Source organism: Mauremys reevesii, linkage group 14 (genome assembly GCF_016161935.1).
Source record: "Mauremys reevesii isolate NIE-2019 linkage group 14, ASM1616193v1, whole genome shotgun sequence".
NCBI classification, from domain to species: domain Eukaryota; kingdom Metazoa; phylum Chordata; order Testudines; family Geoemydidae; genus Mauremys; species Mauremys reevesii.
This window is the reverse complement of record NC_052636.1, coordinates 37,041,496-37,065,561: the sequence shown is the minus strand read 5'-3', so window position 1 is coordinate 37,065,561 and position 24,066 is coordinate 37,041,496. Positions and strand designations below refer to the sequence as shown.

Here is a 24,066-nt window from a genome sequence, read left to right as displayed (position 1 = left end):
TTTTGTCCTTTCTCCTGCTCCCCTCCCAACAGCAGGAGAGGGGTGTGTGTGTGTGTGTGTGTGTATGTGTGTTGCGGGGGAGTGCTCTTCAGCTCTCACTGTGGGAGGTCCACCCAAAAATGTGGGGCTGAAATAGTGCTCAGGCAGTGATCCCCACCAATGACCTGGGCCATCCTTTGGGCTCTCTGGTGAGAACCCTCAGCCTCCCGTTCTCAGTCTCTACCCTGATTGGCTGAGCAGGGGGTTATTGACAGGGAGGAGACTCAGATCCTTGTTGTTCTCTTTTAAGACCAAGGAAATAAGTCAGAACCGGTTCTATGTTTGATGAATTTTGCTGCTTCTCTGCATTAATGGTCTCTGAGCAGTTCATGATTCTCTCTAACATTGCAGTTCTCCTCAAATACTTGCTGAATAATTACTGTGCACTGTTGTTGGTCTGGAGCTCATCTGAGAGCACTTTACTCAGGTCAGTCAGTGTCTGAAATTCAAGATCCGATGGTTAGTTTGAAAATCAGGGCTCTTGGGTCCTATTCCCAACTCTGCCACTGGCTGGGTGTGTGACCTAAGACAAGTCAATTCTCCTTTCTCAGCCTCAGCTTCTCCCTCTTTCAAGTAGGGATAATAATGATCCGCTCATACCTACCTCACGGTGCGTGGAGGCAGGGCCGGCTCTAGGTTTTTTGCCGTTCCAAGCAAAAAATATTTTCGCTGCCCCCATCCCAGCCCTGGGCTCCCCCTCACACCCTCCTGCTGCCCGAGCCCTGGGCTCCCCCAACCTGCACCCGCTGACGCCGCAGCTCTGGGCCTCCCCACACCTGCATCCCCCTGCCACCCCACCCCTGGGCTCTTCCCCGCAACCCACACCCCCTGCCATTCCAGCCCTGGGCTCCCCCCCCCACATCCTGTGCTGACCCAGATCTGGGCTCTCCCCTTCCCCCCCACCAATGCTCCCCAACCCACACAGCCCCTGCCGCCCCAGGCCTGGGTGCTCCCCCCCACCTGCACCCTCCTTCCACCCCAGCCCTGGGTCACTGGTAACTCGCTCCCAGGACGGATCATTCAGCAGGAATTTTGGATGTGCACAGAACACAGACAGGATTGGTTCCCATATGGTTACAGAACTGCAGTAAAATGGAACAATTTTCAGCTTGTGTGATTGGAGGATACCTGGATGCATATTATAAGACTGTCCTCCATAAATGAGGAACAGTTGAGGTGCCTTTATTATTCTTCATTTCTATAGGGAATTTGCCAGTGCAATATCACTGTTTTCCTTTCAAACAAACAAAACTAGAAAAAAATGGCAATGGCTGTTGAAAATAGCAATTCCAGTCCTAATAACCCTGGAAGCATTTCTTGCTCAATTTTATCCTACTTTTTCTACAGCAAATGACAGTGGATCAGTATTTTTGATTTGGGAGAAATGAAGTAACAGCTGCCCAAATTGAGCTTGAGCACTCCTGAATTTTGAGGTGTTCAAATCTGGAAGGCAGGTGCTAGATTCTCTTTCTGAACATTAGCTAAATTTGGAAAGGAAAAGTCAATTTCTGCTTCCATGACTCAGAAGGGGAAATCCTTCTACGTGCCTGGTACTGTATCTAGATGTAAGTGGGGGGAATGGTCCTGCTATTGTGGGGAACTTTCCTGGCTTCTGCACTACCCCGGTGAAGTGGGCTGGCAAAAGGATCTGAGTCCTCGCTCCCACTTCCTTTACCCAGAGGCCTCCCTGCCCTTGAGGACTCCCCTTCCACTCTCCTGTCTGGCAGAGTCCTCGTAACCCCAACAAGGCTGGGCCCAGGATTCCTGGGGGACTCGACCCCCCCAACCCTGCTGTGGTCACCCAGGACAGGGGCTAGGGTGTCCCTCTCTTTGCACTGCGCACCTCCCTGACCCACTGATCACATCATACAATTTAAAGCAAATACAAGTTATTTAATTAACAATAACATTTAAAAAATAAGAAAAAATGGGAAAGGTTAAAGGAAAACACATCACCCCGCTCTGTGGCAGGGACCATCACAAAAAGTGTCTCTGGACATCAGGGCACTTCACAGTCTGTTCCTTGTAGGTCCCAGGCTGCTCCTCAGGCCCTGGCTGTGCTGCAGGGACGCTGCAGGTTGGACACTTGCTCTGGCGGTGGCCACACACTCTCAGGCTCTAGGTGGCAGGACCCTTCTCCCCAGCATCACCCCCGCCCTGTCAGGGTTACGATCCCCCTCCAAGTCTGGCCTGCAGGGCCTCTTGGCTGAGGCGTCTCCCTGTGCTGGGCCCACTGCCCAGGGTCCCCCTCGCTCTCCCCAGCTCCGGACTGCTCCAGCTCCACTCTGCCTCAGCACGGCTGCTGCTGCTGCTCTGCCTTCAGCTCCCTGGGCTGCTTGTCTGGCCTCTCTGGCTCCAGTTGTTACAGCTCTGCTCCCAGGGCAGGGCTGCTCTCTCTGGGCTGTGCTCTGGCTTTGGGGCTGCAGCTCTGCTACCATCAGCTCAGCTTGGGTCCCCTGCTCTCTCCTTAGCTCGGCCCCACTCCATGTGACTCAGACAATTCCAGCTCACAGGGAGGACGGGACCCCCCTGGCCTCCTGACTCCTTGAATAGCCTGCCTGCCCTGTCAATCAGGCTGACCTGGAGCATTGGTCTCTCCACATTGTTCCTGGGGACTGTCAGTCTCAGGCTCCTGATTTCCCATCGACCCCTCCCTTTTTAGTGCTGGGAGCTAGCAACCAAACACCCCACTGAATGTTAGTAAGGGGGCAACAGTCCCCTTACATAAAGCATCTAAATCCCCTGGGCACAGCTCGCCAGGGCACAGCTTGGGAGCTGCACTGGGAATAGATCCTGCAGGAAATCCCTTCCCCCCCTCTGCTAGCTTGTGTTTTGTTACAGCCCTGGAAATAATCCCGCTGCCTGCACGAGTTCCGCAGAGAGCAGAGGAGCAAAATCTCTCCCTGTTCCCCCTTCCACAGCCATTAAAGGAAGGAATAAACCCCCAGCAGCGCCCTGTCCCACGGAGTCCCCCTGTGTAAGGAGAGAGATGTGCAGTGACTAGGGCTCCAGCTCAGCGTCACCAGGTTTATATAACTTTTGGTGATGCCCAGAACTGGTCCAAGTCCTGCCTGTCCTTCCTCGCCCACCCCCGCAAAGCTGTGGGAGGGAGTTTGGGTACATGAGGTGCAGGCTCTGGGATGGGCAGGGGGTTGGGGTGCAGGTGGGGTGGACCCTGGGAGGGAGTTTGGATGTGGGCTCTGGGCTGGGGCAGGGAGTTGGGGGGCAGTGGTGGGCTCTGGGAGGGACTTTGGGTGTGGGCGGGGTGTGGGATCTGGGCTGTGGCAGAGGGTTAGGGTGTGGCACCTATCTTGGGCAGCTCCCGAAAGTGACCCACACCCCCATCTGGCAGCAACTCCTACATGGAGGAGGCCCGGGGGGCATGGGTCTTCTGGCACCACTGCCCGCTGGCACCACCCCTGCAGCTCCCATTGCCGCAGTTCCAATGGCAGAGTTAGCACTTGGGGTGGGGGCAGCGTGCGAGAGACGCTCGCCACGGGAGCTACAGGGATGTGCCAGATGCTTCTGGGAGTGGTGCGCCGTGTGGAGCGAGAGTGGGCAGGAATCCACTTTAGTCCCGCTGTGCTGCCGGTAGTGGTGGCAGGAGCCCCCGGGCCCTTTCAAACCGCCCGGGGCCAGCTGCTCAGGCTTTCTGACTTCCTGATGGGGAAGCAAAGGGAAGGCACATGTGCCCCTCATCAGCAGTTCTGGGGAGTCTTTTTGGGGCTCCTAAAGTAGGCAGCAGAGAGGTGCAGCCCCACCACCAAGTCTGTTTCACTGGAGGAGAGTGGGGGCTGCAGGGTGATCTCCCACCTCCGTGCATCCAGCAGCCTGTGCTCCCCCCTGCAATACTGGAGCCTCCACATTTATTTATTGACAAATAAAATTTGCAGAATTTTAAAATATTGTGCACAGAATTTTTTTGGTGCAGAATCTCCTCAGGAGTGAGACTGACTCAGGGAACCTCCTTGGATTGTCACTGCTTGGTGAACCACTCAGCCACCACACCAATGCACAGAGAGTGCCAAGCCCCACTGCTATGTGGGGCTGGGGGCTGGGGTTGGGTCATACACATTCAGACTGTGCGCTCCCCCCACTACAAACCGCTGCTGATTTCCCAGTTAGGACATTAGCTGTTACCGATAAGGCTTGTCTGTGTTGTTGTTTTTTTATCTGGATGAAATGATAAATGATCTGGAGAAAGGGTAAACAGTGAGGTGGCAAAGTTTGCAGATGATACTAAACTACTCAAGATAGTTAAGACCAAAGCAGATTGTGAAGAACTTCAAAAAGATCTCACAAAACTAAGTGATTGGGCAACAAAATGGCAAATGAAATTTAATGTGGATAAATGTAAAGTAATGCACATTGGAAAAAATAACCCCAACTATACATACAACATGATGGGGGCTAATTTAGCTACAACGAGTCAGGAAAAAGATCTTGGAGTTATCGTGGATAGTTCTCTGAAGATGTCCACGCAGTGTGCAGAGGCGGTCAAAAAGCAAACAGGATGTTAGGAATCATTAAAAGGGATAGAGAATAAGACTGAGAATATATTATTGCCCTTATATAAATCCATGGTACGCCCGCATCTCGAATACTGTGTACAGATGTGGTCTCCTCACCTCAAAAAGATATTCTAGCACTAGAAAAGGTTCAGAAAGAGCAACTAAAATGATTAGGGGTTTAGAGAAGGTCCCATATGAGGAAAGATTAAAGAGACTAGGACTCTTCAGTTTGGAAAAGAGAAGACTAAGGGGGGACATGATAGAGGTATATAAAATCATGAGTGATGTTGAGAAAGTGGATAAGGAAAAGTTATTTACTTATTCACATAATACAAGAACTAGGGGTCACCAAATGAAATTAGTAGGCAGCAGGTTTAAAACAAATAAAAGGAAGTTCTTCTTCACGCAGCGCACAGTCAACTTGTGGAACTCCTTACCTGAGGAGGTGGTGAAGGCTAGGACTCTAACACTGCATTAAAGGGGACTGGATAAATTCATGGTGGCTACGTCCATAAATGGCTATTAGCCAGGATGGGTAAGAATGGTGTCCCTAGCCTCTGTTCGTCAGAGGATGGAGATGGATGGCAGGAGAGAGATCATTTGATCATTGCCTGTTAGGTTCACTCCCTCAGGGGCACCTGGCATTGGCCACTGTCGGTAGACAGATACTGGGCTAGATGGACCTTTGGTCTGACCCGGTACGGCCTTTCTTATGTTCTTATGTTCTTATGTTATCTCATTGTTAGGTGTAAGAAGTATAAACTGTTCAATAGGTTCAATTAGTTGGTTAATAAGATGTTTATGAAGTAAATCACTGGCTTTAAAATAAGATCCAATCTGGAGCATATGAACTATTGACCCCTGGACTCCATCTCTGAGAGGACTTGTTTACCATCAGGGGACAGGCTCAAACCAGTCCAAACCGTTTTTTCCCGCCAAAACCAGCCCTCAGCGTTCCATCTCCTCAGCACTTTTCCCGCCACAGAAGTGATATAAGGACGTGCTCAGCGCCTGCGCGGGGCCGTCCCCCCCCAGCGACGGCCCCTCCACGGTCGGGTCTTCCCAGTGCTCCTGAGCCGGACAGTGACGAGCCCCCTGGGTCCCGCCGTGAGACTGAGGAACAGGAGGCCTGTCACCCCATTCCTGCCGTCCTGCATCCCTGGTGTCCAGCCTCCCACGGAGCCCCGGGAGTGAGAGACCCGGGGGCACTGGGGCTGGGCAGGAAAGTGACTCTGCCCCGGGGAACCTGGGAGAAGCCTCAGAGCTGCCTCAGCCCCAGTGGGATTTGGGGGGCAGAGACTGGGGCCTGGCGGGGGGGTCCCATGTGGTGTGGGGGGGAGATGGGGGTGTCAGGCAGGGAGGAGAAGCTGGAGTTGTAGGAGGGGGAAGGTCAGTGGGACGCGGTGCGGGGGGTTGAACTGTCTCTGGGCAGCCAGGAAATTCCCGGGGGGGGGACTGGCGGGCGGGCGAAGGGGGGAGGTGAGTTAATTGGATCCTGTCCCTGTTTGTGCCACTTGCCTCTCACCCCGATACAAATTCTCTCTAGTTCTGCCCCTTTTCTCTCTCAGTGTCTCACACGGGGCTATAAAATCTGGGGCAATTCCCCCCTTTCCCCTCCAATGATCAGCTCTCCCGTCCCCCCCGATTTCCCCCCTTCTCCCCATGAGTCTCAAACGTCAAGTTAAAATCATCTCTAGTGAGGGGCATTTTCCCACCCATTTTATCTGCAGCGATTTGTCCTTGTGTAGGTGGGAAATTGTTGCCCTGAGTCATTCCCCAGCACATGGCTGCCCCTGGAGTGGGGGTGGGATGGCTCAGTGGTTGGAGCACTGGCCTGCTAAACCCAGGGCTGGGAGCTGACTCCTTGCGGGGGCCATTTGGGGATTTAGTTGGGGATTGGCCCTGCTTTGAGCAGGGGGTTGGACTAGACACCTCCTGAGGTCCCTTCCAGCCCTGATCTTCTAGGAGATGCCGGGTCTCTGCCAGGGCGTGGGGAGGGAGGGGAAGGGAGGCGCACGTGTCCCCCATGGGGACTGCCCAGACCCCCATTTCCCAATCCCAGTTGTTGCTCCCTAACTACCAACACAGTTACCCCCAACCATCAGTTGCCAGTCAACCGCCCACCCCCCACTGCTGCCCCTTTCCCTCATCCAGGGACCTTCCAGCTCCCCCTCCCCCTCCCTTTTAATCAGCTCCTCAAAGGGCTCCCTGCTGCCCATGGCAATGGTGGGGGTGGGGGGAACCATTACTTTGTGTTTATGTATTGGACAGTCATATAAAATCCAGTCCAACAGTCCTGCTTTTCCACTAGTTCATTAACAACAATATAAAATCCTCTCAGATCTTGGTGTTTTCCTCTCATGTTATCAAATACGCAGTTTGACACATTTTCTTTGCAAATCTCAAAGCTTCATATAAAATACACGAAACGTTTGCCCCACTGCTCTCTAGTTGTCTATTTCTAATTGAATATGCCCTGAGATTTCCCCTTGTCTCTCTAATTATAAAATACCAAGAAAATCTCAGATTTACACCTTTTCTCAGATTCTTGAACCTGGATATAAAATGTTTGCAAATGTTGCCCATTTCCTCTTTATTCATTTATCAAATATTGATGTGAAACACTCAGATTTTGTCTCCTATCAACAACTGATATAAAATCCCTCTGATTTTCCACTTTCCTCTCTATAATTTCCAAAATGGATCCAAAATCTCTCAGATTTCCACCCTTTCTCTTTCATTTCTGAACGTTGGTCTCAAAGCTCAGGTTTTGCCTCTTTCTATGTCATTATCAAACGTCAATTAAAAATCCTCTCGGGTTTGGGGCTGTTCCCGTGTTTCTAAATCCCAGCAACTTCTTCCTTCGAGGGAACCTGTTGCCCTGAGTTCTTCTCCATCCTGGAGGTCGCAGGGGGTGAAATTGCCCAGAGATCATCTTTCCCGACTCCTTTGTGAATCATTTGGTCCCTCCTTTACCTCTGTTAAAATGTTTGCCGAAGAAAGAGAACAGCCACATATTTAATACCCATCAAAGCCAGAGGCCTCCCCCTGTTTGGGGATCAGTGGTCCCCAGCTGGTAACGGGAGAGTTGTCTGGACCCTTTTCTTTTCTCCAGCTGGCACGGGATGAGGAGGTCACTCTGAGTGCAGTGTGAGTTGAGAAGTATCCCAAGCCCCATGGCAAATGGCCTCTGTGAGGGGTTGATTCCCACACTGCTAAGATGTAGCCACCTCTGGGGTGGATCCATGGTGGCCATTATTTGCTAGTGACAGGCATGGACATTTCTTACCTATTTTGTCCCTCCAGGCCTTCCATACTCCAGTTCAAGAGACATCCCCCAGGGCTCCCTCTGCCTGTGGGACTGGCCAGGTGGGGGGGGTGGTCACTTTCTAGCCAGTTCTCCGGCACTGTGTGGTAACTGTGTTGGTGGGTGGGGGTGGGGCTGTGTGGGGAGATAGCAGCTGAAGGGGGATTGTGGTGGGGGGAGGCCTCTGGGTGGCTGGGCAGGGGGTACCCTAGTGAGGTTGGTGGGTTCTGGAGATTTGGGGTTTCAGGGGGTGGGTGTGATGTGCCCAGCCCTGAGGCTGTGGGTCCTGGAGGTGGGTATCGCTGGGGGCCTGTTGGCTGCAGAACAGCCGGGGTGGGCGTCTCTTGGGGAGGCGGGACAGGGGGTTAGAGGGAGCCTGGGGCTGTGCCAGGGGCTCTGTCTGGGCTTCTCCCGCAGACTCCTGGGATCGCTGCCGTGCCCAGTGCACAGAGTGTGTGTGGGAGAATCCCCGGCGCTAGGCCAGGGGGTGCCCCTGTAAAGCATCAGGGGATCCCGCAGGGGGGAGGAGGGGGTGCCAGGCAAAGGGCAGAGCAGATCCTGCTGGAGGGCGGGGGGGGGGGATCCTAGGCAGGCAGTGAGGACTGAGTTCCCAGTGGGGTCCCTTTGGGGGTCTCTGGCGGTTGGGGTCTCTTGGGGGGGGGACCCCTTTGGGAGTCCCACCCGGTCAATGACGATCTGGTGGGGGTTCTCTGGCCGGTGGGGCTCTGAGGGGTATCTGAGGTCCCTGGCCAGGGACTCTGGGGGCTGGGTCCCAGGGAGTATCTGGGGGGGGGGCTGGCTGGGGCTCTGGGGGCTGCTCCTGACCCCTCTTCTTCTTCGTGATTAGCTTATGCCAGAATCCTGGCTCCAAGCACTGCCTGGCATTCCCTGGCCAGGCCCAGTCACTGTGATAACTTTCTAGCCACTAATCAAACACTGTGAGGTGAAATCACAGATTTTGCTTTCCTCCCATCTTGAAAACTGCAGGAACTTCCGGTTCTGTTGGGAAAATGCCCCCCCGCCATCCCCACCATCCTTGTCCTATATCTGGGGGTGAGGGAGTTGGGAGGGGGGTCAGCACTGCCACACGATCGTCTCTTCCACAGCATTCTGGACTCATTCTTTCTGAACTCTGGTTTCATTGAGACCAATGTTAATCCAGAGTCACTGTATGGAAAAACAAGGAGTGACTCTGGATGGACAGTGGGGCAAATGAGATCAGCAGTTCTCCCTGTGAGGAGGGGCTCTCATTAGCTGCTCTCCCCAGAGAGCTAAAGGAGGGAAGCTGCTCAAACGCTCTGTAACCTCTCTGCTCAGGATACTGGGGTTCAGCTTCCTGGGTCAGACGCTGCAGCCTCTGTTGTGATCGGGGAGACCAGGCTTAGCAGCTGCTGCTCCCCCAGTGGGGTTCTGTGCTGGGAAGTGACCTGAATTAAAGCTGCTTCTCTGCCCGGCCCAGGGGATGACTTTCTCCAGCTGGTCCTAGCCCCCTAGGGCAGCCCTAGGCCCTGTTAATACTAAATTCTGAGCCAGAGTCTCCAGGTAACTGAAAGACCTCAGGGAAAGTGCTGGGGACTGGCAAGAAAGTGACTCTGCAAAAAGCGCCCCTCCTCATTTCTCCTCCCATTAGCAATTGCCAGGAGAAAATCCAGCCATGGGAGAGCAAAGCCCCCAGGAATGGGACTTTCCCAGCCAGAGGGGCAGGGAGAGAGGACAGGGGAAGGAGAGACTGAAAGGGGCAGTGGGAGAAATGAGGGGGGAGATATTTCCACCCAGACACATGTATTGCTGCATCCCTGGGCAGAACCACTTTCCAGTGAACAAAACAAGGATCAGACAGAGGAAAAGCCAGTTCCTGACTCCATATTCCCCCTGCCGGAATGTGGCTGCCCTGGGGTCAGTGTCCGAGGGAATCCCCCACAGTGACTCCTTTGGTTCTGCTCTTTTCTAGCCTTGTGTTCATAGACTTTGTTATGAGGTGAGTGGATGGAGAAGGGAGGTTAAAAATGTCTCTGTGGGCTTAGCCTGGCAGGAGGGGCCAGGACTACGTGGTAATAAACAGATTGAGCATTTCCCAGCATGGCAGAATCTAGGATGTCTGTGTGCAGGGAAAGGGCCTGGGAATTCTGATGTGAAATTGACTAAAACTGGTTGTGAGACGTCCACAACTGCCCTTCTCCCCCAGACAGGCTGCAGAATGGCGTCCATGTTTTGCTCCAGCTCATCCCAGCCTGGCGTGGGACAGGGAAGAGAAATGGCTGCAGTGGAGCCAACTCAGGTAGAGATCATCAGGGGGTTGCTGGTGGGTTCCTGCTGGAGGAGAGGGAGAGCAAATACACCGGAGATGGGAAGATTTGCACAGTCTGGTTTGGAGGTTGGAGCGGGGCAGGAAATGCACAGGGTGGGGAAAGGAGGAGGCCAGGGTGTGGCAAACCTGCTGGGAGTTATTTAATAAGTGGCCTAGATTCTAGGAACAGACACAGGAGGTTCGGAGGTGGAAATGCCCTAATTTGTGAAGAAAGAAAATAGCCCACCTACATGGAGCTAGTCAAACTGACCAGACTACCAGTGCTGGAGCCTGAGCTCACTAACCAGCGGCTGCTGTGAGATATGAAGGGGGCACCCATGAGTCAGGCTTATTGGAGCTGCCTCTCCCTTCATATCCCGCTCCTCACAAGGAGGAGGCTATTGGGCTTCCTACCAGGGAGCTCTCCCTGGACCCTGCTAGGGGCTCCATCTCCTGTATCAGTCGGTGGCTAGTAGGTGTGTGATGGATCCGCTGGGAGAGACAAGGGGCTCTCGCTTCGTCCCCTCACCCTGGTATTTGCTGGATACGCTGAGCGGGGTGGGGGTTGGACTCTGTTGAGTGGGATCCACCCAGAGCTTCCATTTGATTGGCTCCTCTCTGCCACAAATAGTGGGGCTGTGAGTGGGGAAACAGGTCCTGAGTGTTGGACTCTTGCTCTTTCAGGAGCCGGTGACCTTCGAGGAGGTGGCTGTGCATTTCACCAGGGAAGAGTGGGCTCTGCTGGACCCCACTCAGAGAGCCCTCTACTGGGATGTCATGCAGCAGAACTATGAGGCGGTGACCTCGCTGGGTAAGGGTTCCTGTCCCCTCGGATCTTGGAAGGGGAAAATGAAGAGAAAAGGTTCACGCCAGCCCCATGATGCCACCTCTACTCTGTCCTGTTTCAACATCACCCCAATATGCCAGTGACACACACACTACCAGAGACCCTCCTGCTGCAGAACACTTTGGGAACAGAGCACAGGAGCCGTATCACACAGTGTCAAATAGCTCCTGTTTGCTCAAGTGAAACTGGGGTTAGGTCTGGCAAAACTGTTCCATATCCTAATCATTTTTGTTGCTCTTTTCTGAACCTTTTCCAATTCCAATATATCTTTTTTTGAGATGGGGGCGACAACATCTTCATGCAGTATTCAAGATGAGGGTCTATCATGGATTTATTTGCTGTTTTTACAAATATGATATATGATATATTCTGTCGTATCTATCCCTTTCTTAACTATTTCCAACATTGCTTGCATCATATTTTGCAATATATTCCAAATAAGGTAATTAACGTGCAACATATGTGTCGTTGTTTGGGGTTTTAAGCTTTAAAAGGCTTGTGTGATTTTTAGCTCAGGGGACAGTATTCCAATAGCTGTCGCCCCTGCACTGCACTTTAACTAAGAAAGAGCCTCAGGCTGAGCTGATTCAAAATCAGTCGTGTGGTCGTTTTCCACAACAGCTTCAAGAGGTCCCTGTGATGGAATGTAAATGTCTTCTTCACACCTTCCCCCCCACAGGAGAATGGCTGTTTGACCAGCTGTTTGCCTTGCTGTCTCTGAGGAACTGCTCTGTGGGTATTCCCCAGAATTGTAACATTTCAGTAATCTCATACTGTAAAATCTCATAACTTTACATACAGTGTTACTACACATTTTAACAGGAGGATAATATTCAGTAGATTATGCGTTTTCAAATGATACCTCACAAGCCATACTGTGTACAAAATTGATCATAATTTTCTAGAAGAGTGAACACTGGGTGTAGACTGACACAGTGTCTGTGTGTGTGTTCCCAGCAGATATGTGGGTATTTCAATCTCTTATAAGCACAGTGTTCGGCATCTTCAAGGCCCTGAGGAACTGGTCCTGGGAATTCACTGGTTTACCAAGTGTGACACTGTATGGAATTGTGAGACACTTTGGTATTAATAATAAAATAATAATATAATCTGATAAAATTGCAATGAATTGTGCTAGATATGCCATGTAAGGTGTCAGTGAAAATGTTATGATTTGCCAAGTATGATCATTTTGTTTCTACATTTGTATCACCTTTGTATTGTGAGTTATAGATATGTAGGGTATATCTGTATTTCCAGACTTGTGCAGTGTTTCTGGGTGACACTCCCATACATATTGGCATCAACACTGCGTAGCCTGTTTGATGGCCCATTGAGGGCCATCATCTGTACAATGAGCCCATGGAAAGGACCAAGGGGATACACCTATTGAGTCAGCAAGACATGCCGGGGTATGCCTGTGTAATGAGAACTCCAAGGCTTTTCTATGCCACATGCTGTGAAGCTTGTGTTTGGGACACAGAAAGTACAGGCCACATGGCAAAAGGAATATAAAGGGCAGCTGCATCATCTCCATTTGTCTTCAATCCCCCTTCCTACCTCTGGAGCAACTTCTCTACAAACTGAACCCTGGAACAAAGGACTGAATGACCCATCCAAGCTATGGATGTGTTCCAGACGGACTTTCAAGCCAGCAACTCACCAATACTGCTAAGAACCTGATATATCCATTTTGGAATGTATCTGACTGCTTTCCCATTTAACTTCTTTCTGTCTTTCTTTCATTTAAACCTTTAGTTTAGATGCTAAAGGATTGGCTGGAAGGATGGAATTTTGGGTAATATCCAAACCTATACTGACCTGGTGATGTGGGTGACTCTTTGGGGTCAGAGGAACACTTTGTTTATGTGAGCAGAGTTTTTAAATAACCTCTCACTGTACTGGACCTAGTTGCTGATTGGGAGTCAGAGAACAGGGATGCAATAAAGGGGACCGTGTGATTTCTTTTTTCAGCTTCTCGATTACCCGTGTCGGGGATCAGAAGCACAGTTGGTGACTGGTCGGTGAGTTTAACTTCAGTGTTAACCAGCAGTTTTGGGAGCATCTGCTCTCCCTTTTTCAGCCTGCCCTGATCTTGGCATTTTCAGTGAGAACTGCCCCTGGCCCACCAGGTCACACTAAGCTCTGAAGTTAAATGAATAGAATGTTTTTTTTATGACCAAGTCTTATGAAATCAACTGAACTCCTTTGTTTTCTTTCATCTGAGCAGGGTTTCTAGTTTTCCAGCATGATGTGATCTCCCAGCTGGAACAAGGGGAAGAGCCATGGGTCCCAGACCTCCAGGGTTCAGAGGAAAGAGAGATCCTGAGATCTCCCTGCACAGGTGAGGAAACATTAAACCACCTCAGAATCTGTAAGTGCCTGAAGGAAACATCTGGGATGCCCAACAAAGCCCTTGGGGAGGTCTCTCAGTTCATTATTGTCCCTTGCAGGGGTCATACCCTCAGGGTAAATATAGTTCATGGCTTCCTATAGATCCTAGCAGACACCAGGCAGTAGCTTCCTCCCTTCCCCCTGCGTATTTGGATGGGATGTGAAGGCTGAATTCATCCCCCTCCTCTCTCCTATTTGGGGGAAGAGTTTGGGGGAGTTCAGCTCCTGATTTTTATTTGACCTGTCTTCAGCAATTGTTTTTGTTTGGTCTTCCCCTTTCCATCCCTGTTTGAGGTTTCTGTCTCTGTCACAGCAGGTGATGCAATGGCATGTGAGAAAGAGGAGCAGAATTCTCAGCCTGAAAATGTTGAGCCAGTGGGTAAAAACAGAGCATTATCGCAAAGATCGAAAAGGAATGTGTCCAGGAGTCATGAGCAGGGAAAATCCTGGGAGATTAGAACAGACCAAAAACAGATCAAGAAAACCAGCCAGGGAAGAAAGTGGATAAATTTATTTCTTCCTGGGGAACTCAGAAGATCCTCATGGAAACCACAACACAGCAGGAAATCCTCAGGCGAAAGAGAAAAAATACATGCAGTGAGCGTGGAAAAACCTTCTCTCACAGCGCAGCCCTTTCTGTACATCAGAGAATCCACACAGGGGACAGGCCCTATGAATGCACTGAGTGTGGGAAAACCTTCAATCGCAGTTCGCACCTTATTAGGCATCAAACAATCCACGGAGGAGAGAGCCCCTAGGAATGCCGTGAGTGTGGAAAATGCTTCACTAGCAGCTCAAACCTTAGATTTAATTTACCCTGGTTCCTCAACTGTTGCTACAGCTCTACTACCCACCACTCCAAAGACTGAGAGAAATGGAGAGTTCCAACCATTGTCCTTTTAGTATCTTATTGTTCCTCTCTCTGTTTTTTGTGCTGGCCTTTCTATTCTATCACTTTCTGCCTTTGTTTAGTTGGTAACAGTTGGTTTCCATCACTCACGTTTGTGTGTTTAAATCTCTCTCCGTTGTGAAATAAATTTTTTGCTTGTTCGATAACTGTACTCAGGTGCTGTGTGAGATACAGTAGCAATGGTCCACAGTAAAACTAGTAACCTGGGATACTTGGGGAAGAGAGGATCTGGGATTTCACCAGGTATCTGGAGATCCGGGCTGGACCCCAGAGGGGGACACATTGAAGGAACTCAAGGGTTAATGTGGCTGCTGTAGCTCAGAGGAGGGTCCTTGAGTTCCAGCAGGCTGGTGAGTTTGGTCACTAACATCCAGCTGCCAAATGCAAAACTCCCTCTTCCTTGTGGCAGGTGGCAACAAGGCGACTTACAGTCCTCAGCACCCTGAGAAGGGTCACAATGTGTCTCTATGTTGATCCACCTGTCAAATCCACACAGGGAAAGCTCCCGATAGCACAAAACTCTGCCCTATGAAATCATGGAACATGTGCTCTTTGCTCTGTGAAAGCATGTAAAGAATCCAAGCGCTGGAGGACAGGGTTTGGGTCCAGAGCGACCTAGACATATTGGAGGATTGGGCCAAAAGAAATCTGAGGAGGTTCAACAAGGAGAAGTGCAGAGTCCTGCACTTAGGACGGAAGAATCCTATGCACTGCCACAGACTGGGGACTGACTGAGTGAGGGGGGTTTGATAGCAGCCTTCAACTACCTGAAAGAGCAGCAGTGTGGGCTTTCTCCTTGCCACTTTTGCTGGGCTGGGCAGGCAGCCTGGAGGCCTTTCTAGAAGAGAATTGGGAACTGAGTTAGAAAATCCAATGTGAAAACCAGAACCTCAGGTTTAGACTCATTTATTTATAATATTAAATCTTCAATTCTAGTGTCACAGTCAATACAATTGCTTCAGCCTGATAGTTGCCCAAAGGGAAACTTAACGTCTCTCAAGGAGTGGAGAGAAAGCACTTTTCAGAGTCCAAGAGAGACAAGGCGGGTGAGGGTAAGAGCTTGCAGAGGACCAACCTCTGTTGGTGAAAGAGACAAGCTGTGGAGCTAACCCCGCACACTTCTTCAGTTCTGTGTAGCCTGGAAGTTCGTCTCTTCCATAACCAGCAGTTAGAACATAAGAATAGCCACACTGAGTCAGACCAGTTCATCTAGCCCACTCTCTCCCGAAAGTGGCCAATGGCCGGCGCCCCAGAGGACCCCTGGGACCAACATGGATACACCACCACCACAAACAAGGTTAAAAGTCAATGCACATGGGAGAAGCATCTTGTGTTTCCATGGGCGGTAGGTTTGTAGAAATTTTGGTGGTGCCCAGAACCTGCCCAAACTCCGCCCCCCACCCGCCCAAGGTTCTGGGAGGGAGTTTGGGGTGTGGCTGGGGATGAGAGGTTTGGGGTGTGGGAGGGGGCTCAGGGCTATAGCAGAGGGTTGGGGTGTGGGGTGATGGCTGTGTGGTGGGGGGGGGGATGTGGGGTTCATGATGCAGGAGGGGGCTCTGGGTTGGGGCAGACGGTTAGGGTGCAGGGGGATGAGGGCTCTGGCTGGGGTTGGGAATGATGGGTTTGGGGTGTGGGAGAGGCTCAGTGCTAGAGCAGAGGGTAGGGGTGTGGGGGGTGAGGGCTCTTCTGAGGCTGGGGGGGTTGGGGTGTTGGAGAGGCTCAGGGCTGGGGCAGAGGTTAGGGTGCAGGGGATGAGGGCTGTGTCTGGGATGGGGATCAGGTGTTTGGGGTGTGGTAGGGCTCAGGACTAGGGCAGTGGGTTGGGGTGCAGGGGTGTGTGAGGGCTCTATCTGGGGCTGGAGATGAGGGGTTTGTGGTGTTGGGGCTCAGGGCTGGGGCAGAGGGTTGGGGTGTGGGTGGGGGAATGAAGGCTCTGGCTGGGACTGGGGATGGGAGGTTTGGGGTGTGGGAGGGGCTCAGGGCTGGGGCAGAGGGTTGGGGTGGGGGGGGGGATGGGGACTGGGGCTGGTAGTGGGGATGGGAGGATTGGGGTGGGGGAGGCGCTGGGGGCTCGGGCAGAGGCTTGGGGTGTGGGGGGGGGAATGAAGGCTCTGGCTGGGACTGGGGATGGGAGGTTTGGGGTGTGGGAGGAGCTCAGGGCTCGGGCAGAGGGTTGAGGATGTGGTGGGGGGGTGAAAGCTCTGACTGGGGGTGTGGGCTCTGGGGTGGGGCAGGGCTGGGGATGAGTTTGGGGTGCAGGCAGGCTGCTCCAGGACAAGGGCCAGAAAGGAGGACTCCCCCCAGCCCTTTCCCTGCTGGCAGCAGCAAGCTCTGGGGGAGGAACCCCTCATTCCCCCCCCCTCCAGCAGCACCCTCACTCCCACCACTGTCACTGCAGGTGCTCCTAGGGCCCTTCTCAGGTCCAGGAATCTCCCTCGCCTCCCCCATTATGGGTGCCGGGGGGTGCTGCATGCACCTCCTCCCCTGCTGTTGCCCCTGACTATAGCCTCACTGGGGGTTGGGGATGGGGCTGTCTCCTTGCCCAGCATGGGGCAGGAGTGGTGACTGCAGGGCGGGGGCTGTGATGGTGGAGGGTCCCGCTGGAAAAGGGAAGGGTCTGAGGTGGAAGGGCAGGCTCAGAGTCAGTCTGCCCTGGCAGTGAGTTGGGAAGGGGGGGCACTAGGACCCTGTGGCAGCAGTTGCTGCAGGGAGGCAGCATGGAGCTGCATGCAAGAGGCAGGGACGCTCTGCTCCCTCCGGGGCCCAGGGACATGCATGGGGCCAGCAAGGGGGCCCGGGGGACACTCGAGGGAAGCACGGGGGGTGGCAGGTGGGGCCAGAGGGGAGACCCGGCCCCAAACTTTGGTGGAGCTGGGCCCCAGGGCTCTGAATATTGCTGGTGCCCGGGCACCACGTGGGTATATAACTCGCCGCCCATGTGTGTTTCATTCCTTATGTCCTAGTCCCATCATGTGGCCATTTCCTTTTCTTCCTTTCTGTTAAAAACTTTGGTGTTTTGCACAGAAATGTTATTTCCCCAGGAGCGACCCAGGAGTGGGGGCTGCATTCCTGTGCCAAACAGTCACTGGAAGGGGGCAGACAAAGACCTTTAGGACGAGGCGTCCGTCACTGTCAAAAGATCATCTCCCTCCTGCAGGTCACTGGCAGCCTGAATTTGTTCCTTATCCTCCCAGAGTCTGGGGGCTGGAATCAGCACTACCCAGCCCCTCCGTATGTAGCAGGAACAAACACAAACCTGGTCTTTAAAACAAGCTGTCCCCTTCCTTCTCAGGGAAGATTTTTCTGTGATTGAAGTTGAGCTTCAGTTCCCCTCTCCTAGGGGTGGGGCAGGTGTGGGGCCAGCTCCCAATGAGATCTGTTTTCACCTTTGCCCCCTTTCAGTCACTCTGGGATGGTAACTCTGCTCCCAGCTGTCAGGCAGCTTCCAGCCCAACCACCCTGCTCACTACCTCCATGGTCATATGTCACCCCATTGCCAGCGCACAGAGCCTGCAGGAAAGCTACTCCTGCCAGATGCATTGGTGGTATAGTGGTGTGCATAGATGCCTTCCAAGCAATTCATCTGGGTTTGATTCCCAGCCAATGCAATAATGGCTTTTCTCTTCTGTTGTTTCCTCATCTGGAAGTGGTTTAATTTAAGTCACATTGTGTTACAATCACATTATCTATAGAATGTGACAATAAATGTGTCGAAGTCCAGCAGGTCATACAGGATGGAGGCACACAAGGGGCTGGAATGTGTCATCTGAGAAAGACAGAACACTTGGAAACCTGCATCTCCCATCCCCTGGCCTTGCGTGTTATGATTCCAGCTGTGTGAGCTGTTTGTAGGATGTTCCGGCATGATGGGGACATGAAGTTTTGAGTCAGTTTTTGCTCCTGCAGATTCCTTTGCTGTTATAATTATAATGACATGAAGAACAGGGAGGCAAAATAAACATAACCCCCAAATTGCAATACAGGTGGGGAAAGAGACGATCATGGTTAAGCCAAACACGTCAAAATAAAAATTAATACTAACAAGGTGAGGAGGGAAGAGATCAGGTATGTGGAGATCCCCTTGATATTTCAACGCAAATTGTTAGAATCAAAGTTCAGACTTGACACTGGAAAACCTGCAACTTCCTGTCTCTCTGAACACCTGTGATGAGCAAGATGGAGTTGGGACACCTGTTCTGGTTCAATCATTTATTGTCTCTCTGTTCTCTCCTTCTTCTCCCCCCAATTCTTCATCTCCAGTGTCTCTGCCTCTCTCCTCTTGCTCCCTCTCCCCTGCCCTTTCCAGGAACTCACAGTCTACAGCATTTAGGACAAGCCAGAGCTCCCATGTTCTGCACATGAGCCTGTGTCAGAGGACGTGGGACCCCGGTCAGAACCAGTCACCAGATCAATATGACCCTTTATGGGCGACTTCTCTGCCTGCTCTGCAATTTACATCTCCCCTCTTCCCGCCCCACCCCCCACAAATGGGGTGGGGTACAGCCCTGACTGAGAGGCCTAACAGGAGAAATTTCAGCCCAAAGACAAATTTGTGTGAAATGTTGAGAAATGAAGAGCTCCCCAAATCCCCAGAACTCTAGTGTCACCCCCATGGCACCAGCACAGGGTACCCATTGAAATGGGATTACAGAATACAAGGGGGGAGGCAGCAGGGAGAGAGGTGACAGGGAATCTCTATTTTTCTTTCTCTCGTCACTTTCTGTTCTTCTCTTTCCTTCGAGGAACTGCAGTCACAGCAGGAAGGGGTTTGTCTCCGTGTCTGTCACGGAGGTGGTGGAAGTGACGGATTCTGTGACTTCCTGCAACCTCCGTGACTTCTGCAGTGGGCACAGTGGCTGACTCCAGGGCCACTCAATCAACTAGCTCCAGGGACCGCCCAAGCAGCGGCCAGTGCGGCTGGCCCAGGGACCACTTGACCAGCGGTCCTGAGAGCAGCAGGAGCAGCCACAGCTTGGTGGCCTCTGGCAGCACTTCTGGGGTGGCCGGAGTAGCAGCTGGCCCCCTGGGGCTCCCCCCTGCCCTAGCAGCAGCTGGAGTGGCAGCGACTCTCAGGGCTTCTCCCTTGGTAGCTGGTGCTCATTATCCATCAAATAAATCAAAACACTTCCCCCTGCAAGTGGATTTAGCCCGGGACCCTCAGAGTCAGCAGCTGTTATGTCCCCACTGAGCTCTCTGGCCAGGTGTCCTAGTGCCGGGAGCCTCCGATGTAGATCCTAAAATAGCATTTTTGAACCAGGGGGGCTGAAATTTTGGACCGGACATTGTAGCTCCACTGTTATTTTACTGAATTGGTTCAAAACAGCAAGTGTAGAAAGTCTCCTAAGTGCCAGGATCTCTGCCATGGAAACAGCTGCCCCTGCTCTCCAGGAGTCTGTGCATTGCACCCAGCAACGTACAAACCTGCTCCACACTGAAGGGGGGTCAGACAGTGACGGTAACGCAAATCTTCAGACTATTAACCAAGGTCCCTTTCTTTAACCCAGGACGTGCCAGTCACCTGTTAGCCATGGTGTTATCTTCATCTTCAAATACCTCTCAGGACATTGAACAGAGGGAGTGAAACCCCCTCCCCCGAATGGCTCCCTGTTGAGGCGTTGTACCGAACCTGCCCCTGGAGACTGTCTGGTTTTATACTCTTAGAGCTTTTTCTCTTCAAACCCCTTATCCCAATCTCTGGGCCAACCTCCGCATTTCAGAGTTTAGAATTTACTCTCATCACCCTCCTATGGCACTTTCCATGTGAATTGGGCAAAGCAAGTGGGGGAAGCTCCGTGGCTAATGAAAACCAACACTCTGGGTGAGGCCTGAACTCACACCCACAGCTGTATTTCCCCCTGCATGAGCCACTATAGGTGCTTCTTAGACAAACTTGGGCTGTCGGTGGTTATGTGTGTCTGTGCTTCACCACTTTGGCTGCTCTGTGAAAAGCTGATGGTTCAAACAGAAGCTGGTGGGGTTTTGTTTTGTTTTAAGCAATTAGAGTCTAGTACATTTTAACAGGCAGAAAATGTCCTATTCTGGTCTAGCCCCATTTGACTCCTTCTGTCCATCTTCTTCCTTCGCCCTCAGTGTCTTTCCTTCCCCACTGGGGACATGCAGAGATGAACCCCAGTCAGTCTGTGTCACAGAGAGTCTGTATCTCCTAAGGAATGTGAGTGAAGGATTCCAGCTGAATTAACTCCACTCACCTGGGTTAGAAACATTTGTTTCTTTCGAGCACATAGTGGGAAATGGGACATTAATTCAGACCCAGGAGGCAAGGCAGAGAGGCTTCATGCTCTTGATCTCCATGAAGGGAGAGAGGATCCCCAGGAAGGAACAGAGCTTCCTTTAGATTCAAGCGAGGTCTCCTGGAAGTTGGAAAAGACCCTTGTTCACTGAGGATCTCATGGGATCGTGCTGCTCCAGAGGCTCGAGAGTCCTGGGTGCGGGGAGGGTGTCACTGCACAGTCTGAAATGAAAGGGAGGACCCTGGAAGGGAAGGGGAGGAACAGAAAATGGAGAGGAATGAAACAGAATAAACGCCTCTTCTCTCTCCCATCCCCAACCCAGCAAGAAGTGTTATCAGTGGGGAAACTCCCCATGATGAATGGCAGAGACCACAGAGACATTTGCCTCATGCTGAGAAGTAAGGTGACCAATCACCAAGTGTGAAAAATCAGAGACTTTCACCAGATGCATTGGTGGTATAGTGGTGAGCATAGCTGCCTTCCAAGCAGTTGACCTGGGTTCGATTCCCAGCCAATGCAATGATTATGATGATTCCTCCACTGGGAATTGGTTTAATTTCAGTCATGTTGTATCAGTTTATCAATGGAATGAGAGAATCAGTGTCCCAAATCCCAACAGGTCATTAAACACCCAGTGGAGGAAGAAAGGGGTGGGACTATATAATGAGCAGTTGGAGTCATCCTGGTATTACAGTGCTTGGTTTATTTTTTTTTTAATTCCTTTACTTCCCTCTCCCTTTTAGACTCAGAGCCTTTAAGGTCAGAAGGGACCAGTGTGATCATCTAGTCTGACCTGCTGCACCTTGCAGGCCAAAAGACCCCACCCACCCACTCCTGTAATAGACCCGGGAGGGGAGGCAGCTCTGTGCTCTGCCCCTACCCCAGGCAGCACATGGAGGCCCTCTGCTCCCCTCCCCCCACAACGGGTGTGCAGAGATGTGCCAGCAGCACTAAGGTGGCTCCCTGCCCACTCTACATCCGCCCCTCCGTGCCGCTCCCAGAAGTGGCTGGCATGTCCCAGCATCCCCTGGGGTGGGGGGAGTGTCTCCACGTGCTGCCCCTGCCCTGAGCACCAACTCTGCAGCTCCCATTGGCCAGGAACTGTAGCCAATGGGAGCTCTGGGGGCAGCGCCTGCAGACAGCAGCACATGGAGATCCCCTGGCCCCACTCATCTAGGAGCTGCTGCCAGAGGGTTGTGTGTACCGGTCACTTTGGGAGCTGCACCACCCCTCCTGCACCCCACCCCCACCCCCAGCGCAGAGCCCGCACCCAAATTTCCTCCCAGTGCTTTGCTTGTCATCCTTTCACCAGAACCATCCTTCTTCTCCTGGGCTGCAAGTAGCCACCCCTGGGAAGCCAAGAGGCAGGCACAGGATTCTGCAAGGTACGTGTCCCACAGCGCCGCGATGGACGGTGCGATGAAGGTAAGTCTTCCTGAGGCACAATGAACTGCAATGCAGTGAACCACTGGCCAGGCGGTCCGGGCGAAGGGCATTCACTGGAGGTAAAAGCTTGTGAGTGACTCCTGAGCACAGGGCCCCTTCCCCTTTTAAGGACCTGCTCCTCATGGCCTGCGACTAGAGATGACTTGGCTGCATCTGGTGGGTCACACTCCACCTTGGGCAGTGTCCATGCTCTGGGTGTGTGATCGCTGCCTAATGAGAGTCCCAGACACCTTGTCTATCTAGCAGCTCTTCTGCTCTTCCAGCTGTTCAACCAGCCCCTTCATCCCACAAGCATTGCAGGAGGGGGAGGGGGGAAGCCACTTCACAGGCATTCAGAGAGGGAGAGGAGACAAAAATGGGAATGGGGAAAGTATAACAGACCTATTGAGCATAGAAATCACTGCTGCTCCTACAACAGCAGGGACAGGCCACTAGGAGTTGGGAAAAATTAAGCCCTCATGTTTCTGCCTGGTTTTGAACCAGGGACCTTTTGCGTGTTAGGCAAACGTGATAACCACTACACTACAGAAACTCTGTTGCAGGGCTCTGCCCTTCCCTTCATAAGAAAAGAAGAACGGCCAGACCAAAGGTCCATCCAACCCCATATCCTATCTGCCAACAGTGGCCAATGCCAGGTGCCCCAGAGGGACTGAACCTAACAGGCAATGATCAAGTGATCTCTCTCCTGCCATCCAGCTCCACCCTCTGACAAACAGAGGCTAGGGATACCATTCCTTACCCAGGCTGCCTAATAGCCATTAATGGACTTCACCTCCATGAATTTATCTGCAAAAATAATGAGGAGTACTTGTGGCACCTTAGAGACTAACAAACTTATTTGAGCATAAGTTTTCGTGGGCTAAAATCCACTTAATCAGATGCATACAGTGGAAAATACAGCAGGAAGATATATATATACACAGAGAACATGAAAAAATGGGTGTTGCCATCCGCACTATAATGAGAGTGAGCAGTTAAGGTGAGCTATTATCAGCAGGAGAAAAAAACCTGTAGTGACAATCAGGATGGCCCATTTCCCACAGTTGACAAGAAGGTGTGAGTAACAGTAGGGGACAAATAAACATGGGGAAATAGTTTTACTTTGTGTAATGACCCACCCACTCGCAGTCTTTATTCAAGCCTAATTTAATGGTGTCCAGTTTGCAAATTAATTCCAATTCAGCATCTCTCGTGGGAGTCTGTTGTTGAAGGTTTTTTGTTGTAATATTGTGACTTTTAGGTCTGTAATCGAGTGACCAGGGAGATTGAAGTGTTCTCTGGCTGTGTTTGAATGTTATAATTCTTGATGTCTGATTTGTGTCCATTTATTCTTTTATGTAGAGACTCTCTGGTTTGGCCAATGTACATGGCAGAGAGGCATTGCTGGCACATGATGGCACATATCACATTGGTAGATGTGCAGGTGAATGAGCCCCTGATGGCATGGCTGATGTGATTAGATCCTATGATGGTGTCCCCTGAATAGATATGTGGACAGAGTTGGCAATGGGCTTTGTTGCAAGGATAGGTTCCTGGGTTAGTGTTTTTGTTGTGTGGTTGCTGGTAAGTATTTGCTTCAGGTTGGGTGGCTGTCAGTAAGCAAGGACTGACCTGTCTCCCAAGATCTGTGAGAGTGAGGGATTGTCCTTCAGCATGGGTTGTAGATCCTTGATGATGCACTGGAGAGGTTTTAGTTGGGGGCTGAAGGTGACGGCTAGTGGGGTTCTGTTACTTTCTTTGTTGGGCCTGTCCTGTAGTAGGTGACTTCTGGGTACTCTTCTGGCTCTGTCAATCTGCTTCTTCACTTCAGCAGGTGGGTACTGTAGTTGTAAGAATGCTTGATAGAGATCTTGTAGGTGTTTGTCTCTGTCTGAGGGGTTGGAGCAAATGCGGTTGTATCGTAGAGCTTGGCTGTAGAGAATGGATTGTGTGATGTGGTCTGGGTGAAAGCTGGAGACATGTAGGTAAGTATAGCGTTCAGTATGTTTCCGGTATAGGGTAGTGTTTATGTGACCATTGCTTATTAGCACAGTAGTGTCCAGGAAGTGGATCTCTTGTGTGGACTGGTCCAGGC

At 51.7% G+C, this 24,066-nt stretch overlaps 2 non-coding genes and 1 pseudogene across 2 annotated transcripts; 1 reads left to right on the top strand and 2 right to left on the bottom strand.

The window, feature by feature from the left end:
* LOC120381878 overlaps positions 1 to 24,066 on the bottom strand; it is a 261,017-nt pseudogene that overhangs the window by 136,763 nt on the left and 100,188 nt on the right.
* On the top strand, positions 20,994 to 21,065 carry TRNAG-UCC. Its single transcript has one exon. It is a non-coding gene; the product is annotated as a tRNA-Gly (tRNA).
* On the bottom strand, positions 22,452 to 22,524 carry TRNAV-AAC. The gene has a single exon. It is a non-coding gene; the product is annotated as a tRNA-Val (tRNA).